General features: G+C 42.6%; 1 protein-coding gene and 1 non-coding gene across 5 annotated transcripts in view; one reads left to right on the top strand and one right to left on the bottom strand.

Annotated features, from left to right (window-relative positions):
* Positions 1–11,357, bottom strand: part of Sgsm3 (small G protein signaling modulator 3) — a 33,420-nt gene extending 22,063 nt beyond the window's left edge. For 2 of the 4 annotated variants that reach the window (XM_047551433.1, XM_047551434.1), the window contains exons 1-2: positions 11,234–11,249; positions 3,687–3,806 (exon numbers count right to left, since the gene is read on the bottom strand). The gene's annotated coding sequence lies outside the window, so the exon portion shown is untranslated. Of the gene's footprint in view, positions 1–3,686; positions 3,807–11,233 lie in introns of all 4 variants that reach the window. The other 2 variants (XM_047551430.1, XM_047551431.1) reach the window with 2 other exon arrangements.
* Trnav-uac (transfer RNA valine (anticodon UAC)) lies at positions 10,563–10,636 on the top strand. Its single transcript has one exon. It is a non-coding gene; the product is annotated as a tRNA-Val (tRNA).
* Positions 11,358–18,022: the final 6,665 nt, after the last annotated feature.

Raw genomic sequence — 18,022 nt, 5'->3', positions numbered from 1 at the left:
TCTAAGTGTTCTACAATTCCAAGTGAATCACCTGACCTCCTGATCAGGGGATCAAGAAGAACCTAGAGAACAGGAAGCCAACCAGTGTACATTCTGCAAAGAGGAGGGTCATTGGAGAGGGAAATGTCCTCGATGCTTCCCAGGGAAGTAACATGTCATCAGCAGGATCTTGATCCATCCTGACCAATGGCACAACTGATAGAGGAAAAACTAAAGGAGCCACAAGTTCCTAAAAGTGATCCCTGACAGGAGCTGGGGTTGTAGCTCAGAAGTAGAAGTACTTGCCTCGTACGTGTGAGGCAGTGGGTTCAATCCTCAGGACCATATAAAAATAAATAAAGGTATTGTCTCAAAAAAAAAAAAAAAAAAAGAAAAGTGATCCCTAGCAAATCTCAGTTGACTCTAACAATAGATAGGAAAAGAGGTCAATTTTGACCAATTTGGTCTTAACCTCTGACAGGAGAGTATAACCAAAACACAGCCATAATAAAAGATAAGGCAAGCTGGGTACAGTGGCAGAGCACGCCTGCAATTCCAGCAGCTTGGGAGGCTGAGACAGGAGGATTGTGAGTTCAAAGCCAGTCTCATCAAAAAGTGATGTGCTGAGCAACTTAGTGAGACCCTGTCTCTTAAAAAAAAAAAAAAAAAAAAAAAAAAAAAGACAATGGTTCTTTTACTTGAGATATATATTTATGTCAGTCCTCCTGAAAATAAGTAAAACTGGGAAGTTATAACCCAAGGATTTTCTTATACAGGCGTGACTGATAAATATCGCTCTCTTAAGAGTCACAGGTTTGTTCTGAGTCAATTTGAGACCTATCTGTGCTTCTTTTTTTGCTGGTTTGGTTATTATGAATTGCTGCTCAGACTCTTCTAGAGTTTGCAATTCATCACTTCCACCCTGGCAACTTGATTTTTAATCAAGATCTGGAAAGAATTCAAGCTTCAACTGAGCTGGAAAGGACTTTACCAAGTGCTCCTAATCACTGGAATGGTTATGTGAACTGCTACAAAGGAGAACTCATTACTATGGGCAATTTTCACCTCAGAAAGTTAATGCTTTTAGGATGGATGGCAATACCAAAGAATATAATGAAAATGAAACCAAAAGGTATAAAGGAAAAAGGAGGGGGGTTGTGAGAAATAGAAAGTTAGTGGTTCATTTTCAGAATGTAGTGTTTAGCCTTAATTGGATCCAATTGTAACCATTTTAATTATCACACTTCCCTTTGCCTACCCATTTTTAAATTGTCTAATCACATAGACTGTAACCCCAGGCTCCTCCAAGCAGGGTGAAGGACAGTGCTGTGTTAGGGACTAAAAGCAGGTGGACTGCCACCAGGTGTGCTTGCTCACTGGATTCCCTCTGGGGGCACACCCTTCTGCAGAAGGAGAATTTTTGCTTTGTCCACCCACTTTCAAGGATGTTTGATTTCTTATAGCACCTTGGTATTTCTGACAGTTCTCAAACTGGGAGTGCATGAGAATCACCTGAGAATCTGTCTTTCTTACAAGTTCTTAGGTGATGCTGATGCTTTTGGTCCAGGGAAAACACTTAGAATCAATGATCCAAATTCTCTTTTGATCATTCTTTCAAATTCTTTTAGATACGACCTCCTCTAACAAGCCTTCCAACTTCCATGTTCTCCTACCTCTTTCCACTGATAGAATCAATTGCTGTACATTCTCCTATCACTTTCTATTTTATAAGATGGTATAATTTAAATTGTCTATCTGCACAATATCCAATACCTGATATGGCAGATGTTAACAGATGAATGGAGAGAACCCAATTTCTACAAGTCCCCATGTACAACATGCTCTTTTTAGCTCCTGAGCCCTGGTTCCTATTGTCACCCCTCCTCCCCCCACTGCCAACTTGTAATACCCCCCACTTCACCTGACTACGACTAATAGGCTCAGCTCCAGCATTATCTCCAAGAAGACTTCTTTGACACTCTTCCTGCCTCAGTTTGTGTTAAGTGCTTCTGTTCCTCAGTACTCCTAACTGACCTGCTTATAACATACTGATCTTAGAATTATAGTAAGCAGAACTAGATCAAACCTTCAGAGGCCCTCTGGCCTAGCAATTTCTACTTCTGGAAATTTATTCTACACTTTGGCAAAATGACCTATATACAGGGTGATTTCCTATAGCTTAGTTTGTGAAAACAAATATTAGAAAATACTGGAAAACTTATATATCCATTGATAGGGACTGGTTAAATAAAAGTACATCTATATAATGGAATAGTGCACAGCTATCAAAAAAGAATGGTGAGCTGGGCAAGGTGACACACACCTACAATCTTAGCTCTTCAGCAGGCTGACACAGGAGGATCTTAAAACTGAGGCCAGCCTCTACCACTTAAACTTAGTGAGACCCTGTCTCAAAAACAAAAAAACAAAAAACAAAAAAAAAAGGAAAAAAAGAAATGGTGTGTAGTTTGTGGGTAGAGTCCTTGTCTAGTATGCACAAGACATGGTTTGATCCCTAGTACCATAAAAGCAAATAAAATGGGTCAGCTCTTTTTTTTTTTTTTGAACCGGGGACTGAACCTAAGGGCACTTTACTTCTTAGCTACATTCCCAACTCCCTCCCTCACCCTTTTAAGGCAGGGTCTAAGTTGCTGAGGGTGGTCTCGATCTTGCAATCTTCCTGCCTTAGCCTCTTGAGTCGCTGGAATTAAAGGCATGTGCCAACACATCCAGGATTCAGGTTTCTAATGTCATTTGAAACCTCCCTTTTCTTATAACCTGTTGATACTAGCCAGTTGGGCCCGACATCATTTCTCACCATCATGATTATTACAAATTTCTCAACTGGGACCTCTGACTCTGGTCTTGCCCCTTCTTTCCATTCACTGTCTACCCTGCAGCCACAGAAACTCTTTTTTTACAATGAAGTAATTTCCTTTCCTTCTTCAGTCTTTTTCTTCTGTCTTTAGGAAATCCAACTTGTTGACTTGTAACACCCCCCCATGACCTAGCAGCCATGGTGAACCCTTGCAAGCCTCATCTTTCAACACATACTTCTCACTTGCCCCAAAACATGCTTCAGACTTTCAACACAGTATACTTCTTCCAGATCCTGAATCTGCCTACTTTCTCTGAGAGCATTTTGCTAAATGAAGGCTTGAAACTTGGAACCCATCAAATCCTATGACAGGGTAACTAGTGGGTGCTAAACTTCTAGAAATGGATCCTCCTTTGGTTACCCCAGTCACCTTTGTTGAAAACATGTTTATTATTCCCATTACCCTTTGTGTCCCTAGATGAACTTACCAAATTTCTGAACTGTCTCCTCCCAAACTGGAATCAGCATAAGAGCAAAAGAACTCTAATAATCACACACTCCCCTAAGCCCCACTTCTGCTCCTACCAGGTTTACAGCTGGGGCTACTGTCCCATCCCTGAGTCAATATTTTCTCTGTAACCACAGATAGTGTTCCTTTAAACAAGATTAAGGTGTGACTGTAAGGTAGAACAGAACTGTAGAAACACGGATCAGGAAAAGCAGAACCTCCCCTAGAATTTAGCAAGCCAAGGTATAGGCCTCTCCTTCCTGCTCAGCAGCCCAGAGAAGTAGTCTTCCTATGAGGATTTGCTCAGGGTCAGAGCCACGCCCTTTCCCATAAGATCTTCATGTAAGATATTTAACCATCCACCATAATTGTGTTACTTACCTGAGTCCCTCCCAGGATTATTTCTTTGATATTTACATCCTGGCAGTATCTGGATGGTGATAAGAAAGCAAAAGAAAGGGAACTGCACAGACATTCTGTCATTCCCATCATCAACAACCCCTGGGAGTAAAAAACAAATACTGGTTAGCTAACTGACTCAACATTCAACTGGCTCTGAAAAGCAGCAGGTGGGAGTTTTTGAGGGGCTTAAAGTACCTGAGGGCTAACTGGCAGAAAAGGTCAGAGAAATTTATTTAAACATTTATATCCACACAGGAGCATAGGATCCTTTAAAGGACCAGATCCTAAACATAGTTCCTATTTCTTTTTAAATTAAACCACATGCTGGGCACAATGGCACATGCCTGTAATCCCTTGACTCAGAAGGCTGAGGCAGGAAAAATCTCAAGTATAGGCCAGCCTCAGCAACTTAGTGAAGATCTGTTTCAAAATAAAAAAATAAAAAGGGCTGGGGATGTGGCTCAGTAGGAGAGCATGTGCCAAGGATGTGTGAGGCCCTGGCTTAAGCCCTTAATTCGCTCTCCTGCAAGTCAAAACTCCGCAATTGGGCTGGGGATGTGACTCAGAGGTAGAGCACTTGCCTAGCATGCATAATGCCCAAGATTTGACCAGAGAACCAAAAAAACCCAAAGCCAACCAAAAAGCCTGCACAATCTTTTTACCTGTTTTATCTTTGTACCTCCCTCTCAGAGAATGGTCTTTTCACGTCCCAGATTAACTTGCCCACCCACATCAATCCGGCTCCCTTATAGTAACTTCCTGGGTGCACCTTTGGTCTTTTCATCTCCACTGTCTTTATGTCCAGTGCATATACCCTCTGACCTCCTGAATCTTTAATTTATTTATTTATTTATTTTTTTGGGTGCTGGGGATCGAACCCAGGGCCTTGTGCTTACAAGGCAAGCACTCTACCGACTGAGCTATCTCCCCAGCCCCTGAATCTTTAATTAAACTGAAACCAAGCAACTGCATTTGAACTCACTCAAGCCACTTACCTTTCCATCTCTTCTTTACAGACATTGTTAAAAAGCAGTGTAAAATTCTGCATAATGCCTCACCAATCAATTCACTCCTAAGTTTTTGTGATCCAGCTTCTCTTATCGCCTGGACTCCCTAGAGTCTCCAATGATTTCATAGTCATCACATGAACTCTTCTTTCTGTGGCCTAATGCCTTAAATCCCCTGTAGCAACAGAAACTATTGACTTACCCCAGGCTCTTGAAACCATTCTCCTGTAACTCTAGGGCACTGGCCACATCAGTGTTTCTTATCTACCTAAATGCTTCTTTGTGTGTGTGTGTGTGTGTGTGCGCGCACACGCAAGCAAGTACACACATTGGAGGAGGGAGGAGGTGAGATACTTGAGATTGAGCCTCTCCTTCCTCTTCCTCCCACTTCCCCCACTACTACTTCAACTACTACTTCTCATCTTCCTCCTGCTGTTATCATCATCATTTTACATACAAGGAATTGAATACAGGGGCACTATAAGACAGCTACATATCCAGTTCTTTTTAAATTTTTTATTCTGAGACAGGGTCTCATTAATTGCTGAGGCTAGCCTCAAACTTGAGATCCTCTTGCCTCAACTGCCTCTTTACCAACTCTTCTTTTCTCATTCCCCAAATAACTCCTAATTGATCCCTAATGGGGAATCCATTCCTATTCCAAATGGGAATTTAGCTATCACTGCCATACAGATAAACTAGAAATCTCCATGTCATACTGGTGATATTTTCGAATTTCTACAGATGGTTTCATTTGACCATTTTATAACACAGGAGTACAGGAGGGTGTACAAGTAGGGAAAAGCCAAAAATAAATCTGTCCTAGAAAGATCTCTAGGTCTTTGAGTATAGAGACTTAAATTTCAATTGCAGAATCATCTCAGAATTGCAGAGAACGTCACAGGACACCTAGTACAACTACTCTTTAGATTATTAAACCCATATTACTCCTCCCAGGTAATCATCTCGTCTTGCCTTGAACAACTGTTGTGGATATATATATCTCCATGTATCAAGGCAGACTATCCATTCAGATAGCTCTGCTTTGGCTTTAACTTGAGCAGAAATCTATTTGCTAGTATCTAAAAGACTCTGGTCTTTTTAGTGGCACTTGGTAAACTACATGTTTTACATGTTTGAGGACAGCTTTTATGCCTCCTCTGAGATTTCTCTTCAGGTTCAAGTTAGCTAGTTATTTCAATGCTTCTTTGAGTTGCATGACCTTCTGTTATGTACCAGTAAGTTAAGGGAATCTGAGTTGCAAGTCACAAGAGCTGACTCTAGGTAACAAATTATGCACTATAGGAATGTAATAAAGGCTATGTGGTAGGGCACAGAATTGAGGAAAAGTTAAAAGAATCAAGTCTTTGGAAATAAATAGCAGGCTGGGTCTGGTGGCACACCTACAATTCCAGCTACTTAGCAGGATCGAAAGTTTGCCTTGGCAACTTATAGTGAGACCCAGTCTCAAACAAAAAATAAAAAGGACTAGGGATGTAGTTCAGTGATGGCACACCCCAGGATTTAATCACCTGTACCACCAATAAAAAAGAAAAGCCACAGCAGCTCCAGCATCTAAATATTAGGAATTAACACATTGTTATGAAGCTGCTTCAACTGTTTGTCACTGTGTGACAAAATTCAACCTAAGATTCACCCTATGATTCAAAGTAAAGAAGGAATGCATCTATTGGCCTAACTGTTGGTCTGATGTGGGTCATGGGCCCACCACCCACATGGTCAAGGATGAATTGCTTTCCAAAGGAAAACTGAGCTGCTGTTCCTAGAAGAACCTGGACTAGATGCTGGACCAGCCCAAACAACCCAACGCCTTAATTTTCAAAAGGAAGGGGAGTTGATTACCTATGTAATACTCAAACAGTAGTACTGTCAAGATCAGTTTATAAGACAGATTGAAAATGTAGCCTCATTACTTCAGTAACATGCTACCAGTGGTAGGACTAGTATCTACCATGTGTTGAGCACAAGAATTCTGTGAGTTACCAAGCACCTACCACTATTCTAAGAGATAGGGGTGAGGCAAAGAAGACAAAGATCCATTTTCATGGAGCTTACACTGAAAGCAGATACTACAAAGAAGTGATTGTGGCTCAGTTACTAGGCCTGTCAGACTCTAAAATCTGCACTTGATCTCTCAACCATGTCATCTTTCACTAAAGAGAGAAAGCTTCTCCCTAAAAGCATACACCTAAGCATGCATACTTCCAGAGCAATTTAATGTATCTCTTTGTTGACAGTCCAGTGGTACTTTCTCAAGAAAGTATTCTTTCCCAACTCCCAAGACTATAAAGAATGCCCAGTCAATAGTTAACGTATTATACCGACTCATATAAACCCTTTCTCCCTTGTTAGTCCCTAAATTCTCAGGGACAAAACTGTCTCAGTCATCCTCATAAACCTAGAAGACGGTATACACGGTAGATATTCAATGGGTGGCTAGAGTTCTCGACAGCAGTTCCTAAGAGCAGTTTCAACAGAGTTGAGGGTGGAAGCCATACAATGCATTAAGCAGTAAATGGAAAAGAGGGGTGTAGAGTTCGCTCTATAAGGACAAGTCTAGAAAGGAAAAGTAGGAGAAATGGCAATTATTTTTGGGAGATCAAGGAAAATTTTTATAGATATATATTTAAGAATGAGAAAGACTGGGTTGGGAGTATAGGTCAGTGGTAGAGTGCTTGCCTACCATGTCCATGTCCCTGGGTTCAACACTCACACTCCATTAAAACAAAAAGGAATGAGAAGGATATGAACATGTTTGTTGATAAGGTGATACAACACAGTTGAAAGAGCAGGGGCTTAGAGCCAGAGGGACTTAAATTTGAATTCTGGCTTTGTCACGGAGTGAGTAAATCATCCAACCTCTGTGCCTCAATTTACACATACATAAAATAGAATACCTACAGCTCACTGTGACAATTACAGTGCTTGTGAACCATCAGGCATTTGATAACTGTTATCAATGAGTATTAAAATAGGTAGAAGCCTGACTCTGGAGTTCCAATCTGGATTTCCAGTACAAGTGTATGTGTAATATGCAATGGCAAAGAAACAGGATCTTTACTTCTTCTGTGCGTACCACCCTTTGTGCTACTCCCATTTCCGTGTCACAGTCTGCATGCTCTCATGAATGGCTGCTGTGGAAAATTACTGCTGTTGCCAGCTGAGACACAGACAATCTGGAGAATGAGCCCAGGAAGCCGATGTTATGTCACCAATGTAGAAGATTTTGGGTTATTGCCAAACCTTCATTGAGAACTGAGGAAAAAAAAAAAAAAACTGAAAACACACACACAGAACACTTTTTAAGATTCTAAGCTGGCAAGGTGTTCCTGAAGCCAGTCCAAGCACAGAAAGATCGCCATATAATAAAAAAGATAATTATCTCCTGAATTCTTTCTCAATATTTCACTCAAATTATCAGGTTTATTTCTGCAAAGTACTACTTTTCTGTCAATGTGACAAGTTCCCAAATTCACAAGGAAAGTTAGTAGACATTTTTATATTAAAGTAACATTTTGGGGGGGGTTGTTTACTGGGAATTGAACTCACTTGACCACTGAGCCACATCCCCAGCCCTATTCTGTATTTTATTTAAAGACAGGGTCTCACTGAGTTGCTTAGAGCCTTACTTTTGCTGAGGCTGGCTTTGAACTCACTCTCAACCTCCCGAGTTGCTGGGATTACAGGCATATGCCACTGTGCCTAGCTTCTTAGAGCCTTTAAAGTTAATGTTCTGGTCATGGGTCATGTTCACCTATCACCCACATATGATCAACACAAACACTTCACCACTTCCCTCTGTCCCATAGATCACACACCTCCATGCTTAAAAAGGGATAGGGAAGAAGACTAAAGCTAAGGCCGATACAGAAAAATTAGTGATGAAAAAGCTATATTCAGGGGTTTATTGTGTGTAATTCAGAGGTGGAGTCAGGTTCTAGGTTCAGTGCCCCAGCACCAAAAAAATAAAGTAAGGGGGCTGGGATGTGGCTCAATGGTAGAATGCATGCCTGGAATGTGTGAGGCCCTCGGTTTGAACTCTAGCATTGCAAAATAATAATAATAATAATAAATAAAAATTAAACTAAAAAATATTTAAAAGCTACATTTACTGCCGGGCATGGCAACACACACCAACTTGGGAAACTGAAGCAGGATGATCACAAGTTCCAGGTCAGCCTCAGCAACTAGGTGAGACCCTGTCTCAAAATCAAAAATGAAAAGACCTGGGGAGTGGGAAGGACTGGGGATGTAGCTCAGTGGTAAAGTGCCCCTGGGTTCAGTAATAGTACCCAAAACAGCAACAACAAAACACAACATTTACTTAGGATTATCAAAATTATCAAAAAACAGAAAGATCAACCTTAAGTTCAAATCAGTTACAAATTAATCAAGGAGAACAGAAATGAACATGTAAAACAAAGATGAAACTTTAATGTTGGAGTTCATAGAGAATTGGGAGACATGGAAGAGATGAGGGAGAGAAGTATATGTACCTACAAAGTTCATCATAAATACTGCCACAAGAACTATAAGCAAACCAAAGTTGAAAATTCTGTTTTTGTGAATTAGCCTGATTAAGAACTTGAACTTACCAAGAAAAAATTAAAAAGAAAACATTCCAGAACATCTCTAAATATTCCACCAAAAAAATCCAAAACCAAACCAAACCAAGAAGAGCCAGTAATGATCACAGACCTGTAATCCCAGTGACTCTGGAGGCTAAGGCAGGAGGACCCCAAGTTTGAACCCAGTCTGGGCAACTTGGCAAGACCCTACCTCAAAATAAAATTTAGAAATGGCTGGGGATAGCTGGGCAAGGTGATGTACCCCTGTAATCCCAGCGACTCAGGAGGCAGAGACAGAATTGCGAATTCAAAGCCAGCCTCAGCAAAAGCCAGGTGCTAAGCAAGTCGGTGAGACCCTGTCTCTAAATAAAATACAAAATAGGGCTGGGGCTGTGGCTCAGTGGTTAAGTGCCCCTGAGTTCAATCCCTGGTAACCCCTCCCTGAAAAAAGGACTGACGATGTGGCTCAGTGGTAAAGCATCCCCGGATTCAATCCCCACCACTACAGGGAGGAAGAGGAAAAAAAAAAAAAAAAAAAAAAAAAAAAAAGCGGCCTACCACAAATTTTGCATGCAGCACCAGACTGAAAAGACTGGAAGGTACTGGAAGGTTCAATATAGTCATGCAATAACTGAAAAGAATCTTTAAAGCATCTTTATTTTCTCCCACATTAAAAGCTGCCTGAATCAGCAATCCAAGTATTGAAACAGACTGAATTTGCACCCCACTTCATCTGAAATTGAGAATGGCTTCCTCATGCTGAGAGGGGTGACCGGGACCCTGTCAACTGTTTCTCCAATCTCTTTCTCCCTAACATCCTCTCTTTTGGTATTCCTAGGTTCTAAAGAAATACCTCTGTAGTACCTTCTCTTCCCAGTTAAAAAGAAAAGGTGTTGCCGGGGGCAGTGGTGCACACTTGTAATCCCAGTGACTAGGGAGGCTCAGGCAGGAGGATCCTGAGTTCAAGGCCAGCTTCAGCAAATTACCTTGGCCCTAAGGACTTAGCGAGACCCTGTCTCAAAATAAAAACAAACAAAACAAAAAAAGGGCTGGGCATGTGGCTCAGCGGTTAAGCGACCCTGGGTTCAGTCCTTGCTTCCAAAAAAATAAACAAGGTTTACCTAAGAGGGAGAGAGACGCTGCTCTAGAAGTCCCAGCTGCTGTATGTGACAAGGAGGCTCCGGGGACTGAAACCTGTGAAAGTCCTGTCTGTCGTCCTGATGCACCCCTTCCCCTCTTACAAACTTTCCTTCCCGGGCTGGGGAGATAGCTCAGTTGGTAGAGTGCTTGCCTTACAAGCACAAGGCCCTGGGTTCGATCCCCAGCACCGCAAAAAAAAAAAAAAAAAAAAAAAAAAAAAAAAAACAAACTTTCCTTCCCACAGAGCCTTTGGAGATGGACCTTTTGAAGCAACCAAGTTTCTTCCATCTCCCTTCAAATCTGCTCCGAATAAAACCTATTTTCCTACCAATCTGACTTCGAATATTTCTGGAGTAATTCCGAGTTTTGAGACCTAACCTCTTCCTCCCGGGCGGGACCCCGTGCCGCCCGGTGACCAGACACCAATTCCCAAACGCCAAAGCTATCCACAGGGGCTGAAGGGCCAAGGCCTCAAGTTCCCCGCCGCTAGCCCACGGGCGTGCCGGGCGTGCCGGGCGTGCCGCCGCCGGACCGGGCTAACTCGCAAAGGCGCAGGCTGAGGCTCGACCAGTGGAGTCTGCGCCCGCAATCGGCCCCGCACCCCGCCGGCCGCCACGCGCAGGGCCGCAGAGCCCGCCGGTCGCGCCCGCTGCGCCCCGGCCCCAGCCCACCCGCCCCGGCAGAGTCGGCGGTCCATCTGTCGCTGTGTCAGAGCACAGCCGCCCGGCGGCCACCACCCGAGGGGAAGATGCGGGCGCCGGCACCTCTCTCCGGGTCTCGCCGCACTCACCTGCCGGCGGCCACCTCCGCGCCAATCCCGATAGCGCTTGCAGAACCGAGGCTCGCTCCCCGTCAGCGCGCAGCGGCGCCTCTGCGCACGCGCGGTCGGCCGCGAGGCACGCCGGGGGCTGTAGGCGTCCCCGACGGCGCGGCGGAACCGCGCCAGGAACCGGCGCGCGGCCTCCGACAGGCTCTTGGCCTGGAGGTCCTGGGGGTCCGGGACCCGCGCCGCAGTCCCAGCAGCCGAGCGCAGTTTGGAGAGAGCGGGGCTGGCGCGGAGCGGCCGGGGAGTGGCCATTCCTTGCGGGTGAAGAGAACACAGCTCGGTCCACTCTTATAAATCCAGGGCCTTCAGGGAAGACACAGATTGGCGGAGGTCATGCCCAGAAAGTCCGCTCCCTGCAAGGGTGAGGCAGTGCGTGGTGGCAGAGCGCCTGCTTCGGAGTCCCGCAGTCTTTTAACACTGAGCTCATATGCACAATGAGAATGGGGACTTGTGGTTGCTAGACGTCAAGTCGGGAAGATGGTGGTCCATCTCTCCTAGGTCTAGCTTGGAAAGAACGTGCCTAAGAAAAAGTCACCCAGAGCTACAACAGTATTACAGGAATTTTCCCCGAGACATTTCGCCCAATTCTAAACATGTACATTTAGGTGTAGAGCTCTGCTTATTAACCTAAACAGGGGTTCTTTTTTTTTTTATGTATGATTTTTTTTTTATTGTAAACAAATGGGATACATGTTGTTTCTCTGTTTGTACATGGCATAAAAGCATACCATTTGTGTAATCATAAATTTACATAGGGTAATGTTGTTTGATTCATTGTTATTTTTCCCTTCCCCCCCACCCCTCTTTCCCTCTATACAGTCCTTCCTTCCTCCATTCTTGCCCCCCTCCCTAACCCTAACTCTAACCCTAACACTAACCCCTCCCACCCCCCCATTATGTGTCATCATCCACTTATTAGTGATATCATTTGTCCTTTGGTTTTTTGAGATTGGCTTATCTCACTTAGCATGATATTCTCCAATTTCATCCATTTGCCTACAAATGCCATAATTTTATCATTCTTTATGGCTGAGTAATATTCCATGGTATATATATACCACAGTTTCTTTATCCATTCATCAATTGAAGGACATCTAGGTTGGTTCCACAATCTGGCTAGGCTATTGTGAACTGAGCAGCTATGAACATTGATGTGGCTGTATCTCTGTAATATGCTAATTTAAATCCTTTGGGTATAGGCCAAGGAGTGGGATAGCTGGGTCAAATGGTGGTTCCATTCCAAGTTTTCTAAGGAGTCTCCACACTGCTTTCCAGAGTGGCTGCACTAATTTGCAGCCCCACCAGCAATGTATGAGTGTACCTTTCTCCCCACATCCTCGCCAACACCTTATTCTTGATAATCGCCATTCTAATTGGGGTGAGATGGAATCTTAGGGTGGTTTTGATTTGCATTTCTCTTATTACTAGAGATGTTGAACATTTTTCCATATGTTTGTTGATTGCTTGTAGATCTTCTTCTGTGAAGTGTCTATTCATTTCCTTAGCCCATTTGTCGATTGGATTATTTGCATTCTTGGTGTAGAGTTTTTTGAGTTCTTTATGGATTCTGGAGATTAGTGCTCTATCTGAAGTATGATTGGCAAAGATTTTCTCCCACTCTGTAGGCTCTTTCTTTGCATTGCTGATAGTTTCCTTTGCTGAGAGAAAGCTTTTTAGTTTGAATCTATCCCAGTTATTGATTCTTGCTTTTATTTCTTGTGCTATGGGAGTCCTGTTGAGGAAGTCTGGTCCTAAGCCAACATGTTGAAGCTCTGGACCTACTTTTTCTTCTATAAGATGCAAGGTCTCTGGTCTGATTCCGAGGTCCTTAATCCATTTTGAGTTTAGTTTCGTGCATGGTGAGAGATACGGGTTTAGTTTCATTCTGTTGCATATGGATTTCCAATTCTCCCAGCACCATTTGTTGAAGAGGCTATCTTTTCTCCATTGCATATTTTTGGCCCCTTTGTCTAGTATGAGAAAATTGTATTTATTTGGGTTTGTGTCTGTGTCCTCTATTCTGTACCATTGATCCACCTTTCTATTTTGGTACCAATACCATGCCGTTTTTGTTACTATTGCTTTGTAGTAGAGTTGAAGATCTGGTATTGCGATACCCCCTAAACAGGGGTTCTTAATGGTGTTGACAGGTGGTACCTGAGCAGGGCAAAGCCTAACACAAGACGGTCTTAATCATGACCTTACTGTACCACGCGCGATTTACCAAGCCCTTTGGCGTGTCTTTGAAACACTCGTGATGAAAGCAGGGTGAACTTTATCATTCCCATTTTATGGGAGGTGGACCAGGCCACAATGAGAGCTAATTAAATGGTAGAACATGTTCTGAACCCATTTTATGAGATCAAGCTCATTTTTCTTCTCAATCACGGCCTTTTAAGCAAATCACATTAAGGTACAGACAGGGCGTGGTGGCCGCCACTTGTAATCCCAGTAATCCGGGAGACTGAAGCAGGAGGATCCCCAGGTTGAGGCCAACCTGGGCAACTTAGTGAGGGGGGAAAAAAAAAAGTTTGGGGATGTAGCTCAGTGGTATAGCACCCCTGGGTTAAAATCTCCAGTACTGCTAAAGAAGAAATAACCTTAAAGCAATGACTACTAGGTCCCCCTCTTTATTCTCCCCAACCCCACCAATAATCTCTTTTTATTTTGTTGGTAGTACTGGGGATTGAAGCCAGGGTGCCCTACCACTAAGCTACATTCTCATTTATTATTTAGACAGGATCTCAAGTCTGGCTCATCGTTTTTGCCTACTTTTCCAACAGATTGTTACCGGGTGCAACTTAAGAACAGACCGATCACCATTGAGAAGTTCAAATTTGAGAGTCTTTATTAATCCGGCTGCTGACTGTCTCACACAATGCCCCAAAAAATGGCTATTGGGAGAACAGCCCCTAGGGGTTCTTATACCAAAATTTCATTAATCATAAGTGTCTGTTGCTATGATTTGAAATTACACATTAACATCATGAGATCATCAACAGAGGGGGGAGTGGAGAGTGGGTCACCTAGGTACAAACTAAAGAATGGTTACTAACAACCATACAATTACTGCTACATGGTACACTGGTTAGGAGCAATAGAGATCAAAAGAGAACAATTTTTCATTACATAGAGATTGTCACTTTATATTGTTAAACATGTCACATCAAGTAACTGATGATGGGCACAGAGGCGGGGTGTTCCCAAGGGAGAAACTTATTTCCTACATAACATGGAGTCTCAGAGCAAAATGGAGTCTTTTTAGTCAATTCCCTCATAGTCTGGCCTGTAACATTCTCATGGAGCCAGATCTGTCAGCCCATCACAAGACATTAGAGAAAACTAAAGACATGTCAGTGCTGCTGACAACTAAAGCTTCTAGCACTTCACTGGCACTCCAGTAGAACACTTGTTAGAGATTATACTGGGTCTAAAAGCCATGGAGACACCACTTTTAATTCATGTCTAACTACATGAATTCTACACACACACGGGTTGGGGATATAGCTCAGTTGGCAGAGTGCTTGCTTCACATGCAACAGGCCTTGGGTTCAATCCCTGGCACCACCAACACACACATACACAAAACCCTAACCCTAATTCAACACACACACAACCTTTGTTACTTAGACAAGAGAAAAACTGTCAAATGCCTAGGACACAGCACCCAGGACAAAGTCCTTCTTGATTCTGGCAATGACAAATGGGTGTAGATAGAGCCAGATGTATTGAAACAATCTGCCAAGCACCACTCATGTAGGAAATACAACATCTGCTCCGTGGTGAATGAAAATGAAATGTTTAACCAGCTAAAACACAAGATCAGCCTGGCACGCCTGTAATCCCAGTGGCTCGGGAAGCTGAGGCAGGAGGATCTTAAGTTCAAAGCTAGCCTCAGCAAAATCAAGGCACTAAGCAACTCAGTGAGACCCTGTCTCTAAATAAAATACAAAGTAGGGCTAGGGATGGGCTCAAGTGGTCGAGTGCCTGAGTTCAAACCCTGGTACCCCTTCCCCAAAATAAAACCCAAGATCAGCAGTGTGGAGTTTATGCCATTTTAAGAGCACCTTTTCCCAGCTTAACCTATAGAACTGTAAGATATTCGGATGGTGAATTACATCTTACTTATTGAGGAGCCTTGAACTACTTCTGTGTAGTTTGCACCAGAAACATACACAGACTATCTTGCTCACTACTGTAATCCCAGTGCAGCTGCGGGCTGAAAAAAATTCTTGTTGGGGCTATGGTGTAGCTCAACGGTAGTGTTTACCTAGCATGCAAGAGGTCGCAGGTTCCACCACTAGCACCATAGAAACAAAAAACCAACAAAAAACTTTCTATAAAACATAGACCAGAAGTTAACACATTTTGTAAGTACTTGCTTCTTTAGGTTGACACACACAAATTTTGGAAACAGGATTTTGCTGGTTTGTCCACAATCCTCCTGGCTTCAGCCTCCTGAGTAGCTGGGATCACAGGTGTGTGCCCTCACATCCAGCAAAGAAATGAAGCTTTTAAACATAAAGAATACATATATTACTTTTTTTATTTGGGGAAAAAAAAAGTGGCAGGAGGATCACAACTTTGAGGTCAGCTAAGACAATTCAGCAAGACTCTTAGCAACATATTAAGACCCCATCTCAAAATAATAAAAAGGAATAGGGATGTTGCTAAGTGGTGAGAGCCCCTGGGTCCAATCCCTCATATCAAAACAAAAGCAAAAATAGAGCAACTAGGTTATTTAATGAACTATGTGATAGATTCTTCTTTAAATTTTATGTTTGGATTTTTTGTATTGTAGTATATTTCAGATATATTTTCCTATACTCTCAAAAACAGCACTATCCTAATTGCATTTTAAAAATGGCTGTCCTATTATAATTTAAAACTATGGTAGAAGTGTAATACTTTCCTGTAGTTTTAAACTGTAATAGACTACTTTACCATGCCCTTGAGCCATAGCCATAGTTTATCCCAGGATACAAAGTGGAACAGTTCCAGTCTCCCTCCCAACCTCACACAAGTGACCACTTGTATCGGATATGAACTGGGTATTTCCCAGGAATTCCCTTGTGGGATTAATGAAAGGGGACCTGCAGTAGTTAGTTTCTAAGGACACCTTCAAACCTCTTCCATTCCATCTTGGGGTAGAATGTTGCCTAACCATAATTTATGCCCCACTATGGGAGAGGAGCTCCTAAGACCATCACAGAACTTGCAGCATCAACTAAGGCTCTTCTAAGGCTATAGGGCCTTTGTTGTGTGAGAAGTGATATACAGAGCCTCCTAGCTGAACTGTTTTCATACACTAGAAAACTCATTTCTCATTTGACCTTTTGTCCAAGTAGCATGTACAGACCATCTTGTCCCACTGAAGTGAGGATCTTGAAATTCTAGCCAGAAACCCTGCTGTTTCTTCAGTTTGGACTTTCCATGAAGGGAGATTACCACCTATACTCACCATTTAAACTACTTTTCAGAAGTCAGGCCTCTTTAAGAATTTCCCTATACATAGCACTCATGAGGTAAGGATGTCACACCACATTCAGAGTGGAGAAACTAAACTTAGTTTTGATTCCCAGTTACATTTAGAACTAGCTAAATTTATGAGTTAAATTTTGTGTCCATTTGAGCTGGGGTTGTGGCTCAGTGGTAGAGCACTCACTTAGCATGTGTGAGGCACTGGGTTCAATTCTCAGCACAACATATAAATAAATAAAAATAAAGACCCATCAACAACTAAAAAAATGTTAAAAAAAAAAAGTTTTGTGTCCATTTGACTACATCTGATAAAAACACATTGGGGTCTGGGGTTGTAGCTCAGTGGTAGAATGCTTGCCTAGAACGTGTGAGGCACTGAGTTCAAATCTCAGCACCATATACAATTAAATAAACAAGATAAAGATCCATTAACAACTTAAAAAAAAAAAAAAAACACATCTTGGTGGGGAATGGTGGCGCTTGGTGGCCTACGACTAATTCCAGCAGCTGGGGAGGCTAAGGCAGGAGGACTGCGAGTTCAAAGCCAGCCTCAGCAACTTAGGGAGGCCCTACGCCACTCAGCAAGACCCTGTCTCTAAATAAAATATAAAAAAGGGCTGGGGATATAGCTCAGTGGTTAAGTGCCCCTGAGTTCAGTCCCCTGTACAAAAAACAATCCACATAATATATATACCATTTCAGTCTCACCTAAGCCTCACACCCAACCAGGATCTACACCATTCCAGAACATTCCAATCTTTATACCTCCACTGCACATGTTTACAAACATCAGGCTCTCCTGGTTCTTTTTTTTTTTTTTTTTTTTTAATTTTTAGTTAGGTAGACACAATATCTTTTTTATATTTATTTATTTTTATGTGGTTCTGAGGGTGAAACCCAGTGCCTCACATGTGTGAGACAAGCACTCCACCACTGAGTTACAACCCCAGTCCTCTCCTGGTTCTTGATTGAAATTTATGATTAGTAAGAGAAGAGGGTGACAAATGCCCAGGTGTTCACAGCTGAACCAAAAGCTGGTTGGCCCACGATCCACTCAGATCACACTGGCTATGAATTTAATCTAAAATCTTAAACAAGATACAAGTGTTCTCTTTCAGTCAATCTGCAGCTCACACAAATACCTCTAAAATGTTACATGGGAAAATAAGGTTAGATTATAAAATTATACTTGAGTGTAATTAAATATAAAAACAAAACAGGCCAGGAACAGTAGTGTATACTTCTAATCCAAGCTGCTTAGAAGGCTGAAGC

The sequence above is a fragment of the Sciurus carolinensis genome, chromosome 4 (genome assembly GCF_902686445.1).
Source record: "Sciurus carolinensis chromosome 4, mSciCar1.2, whole genome shotgun sequence".
Lineage (NCBI taxonomy): Eukaryota > Metazoa > Chordata > Mammalia > Rodentia > Sciuridae > Sciurus > Sciurus carolinensis.
This window is presented reverse-complemented; position numbering and strand designations above follow the sequence as displayed.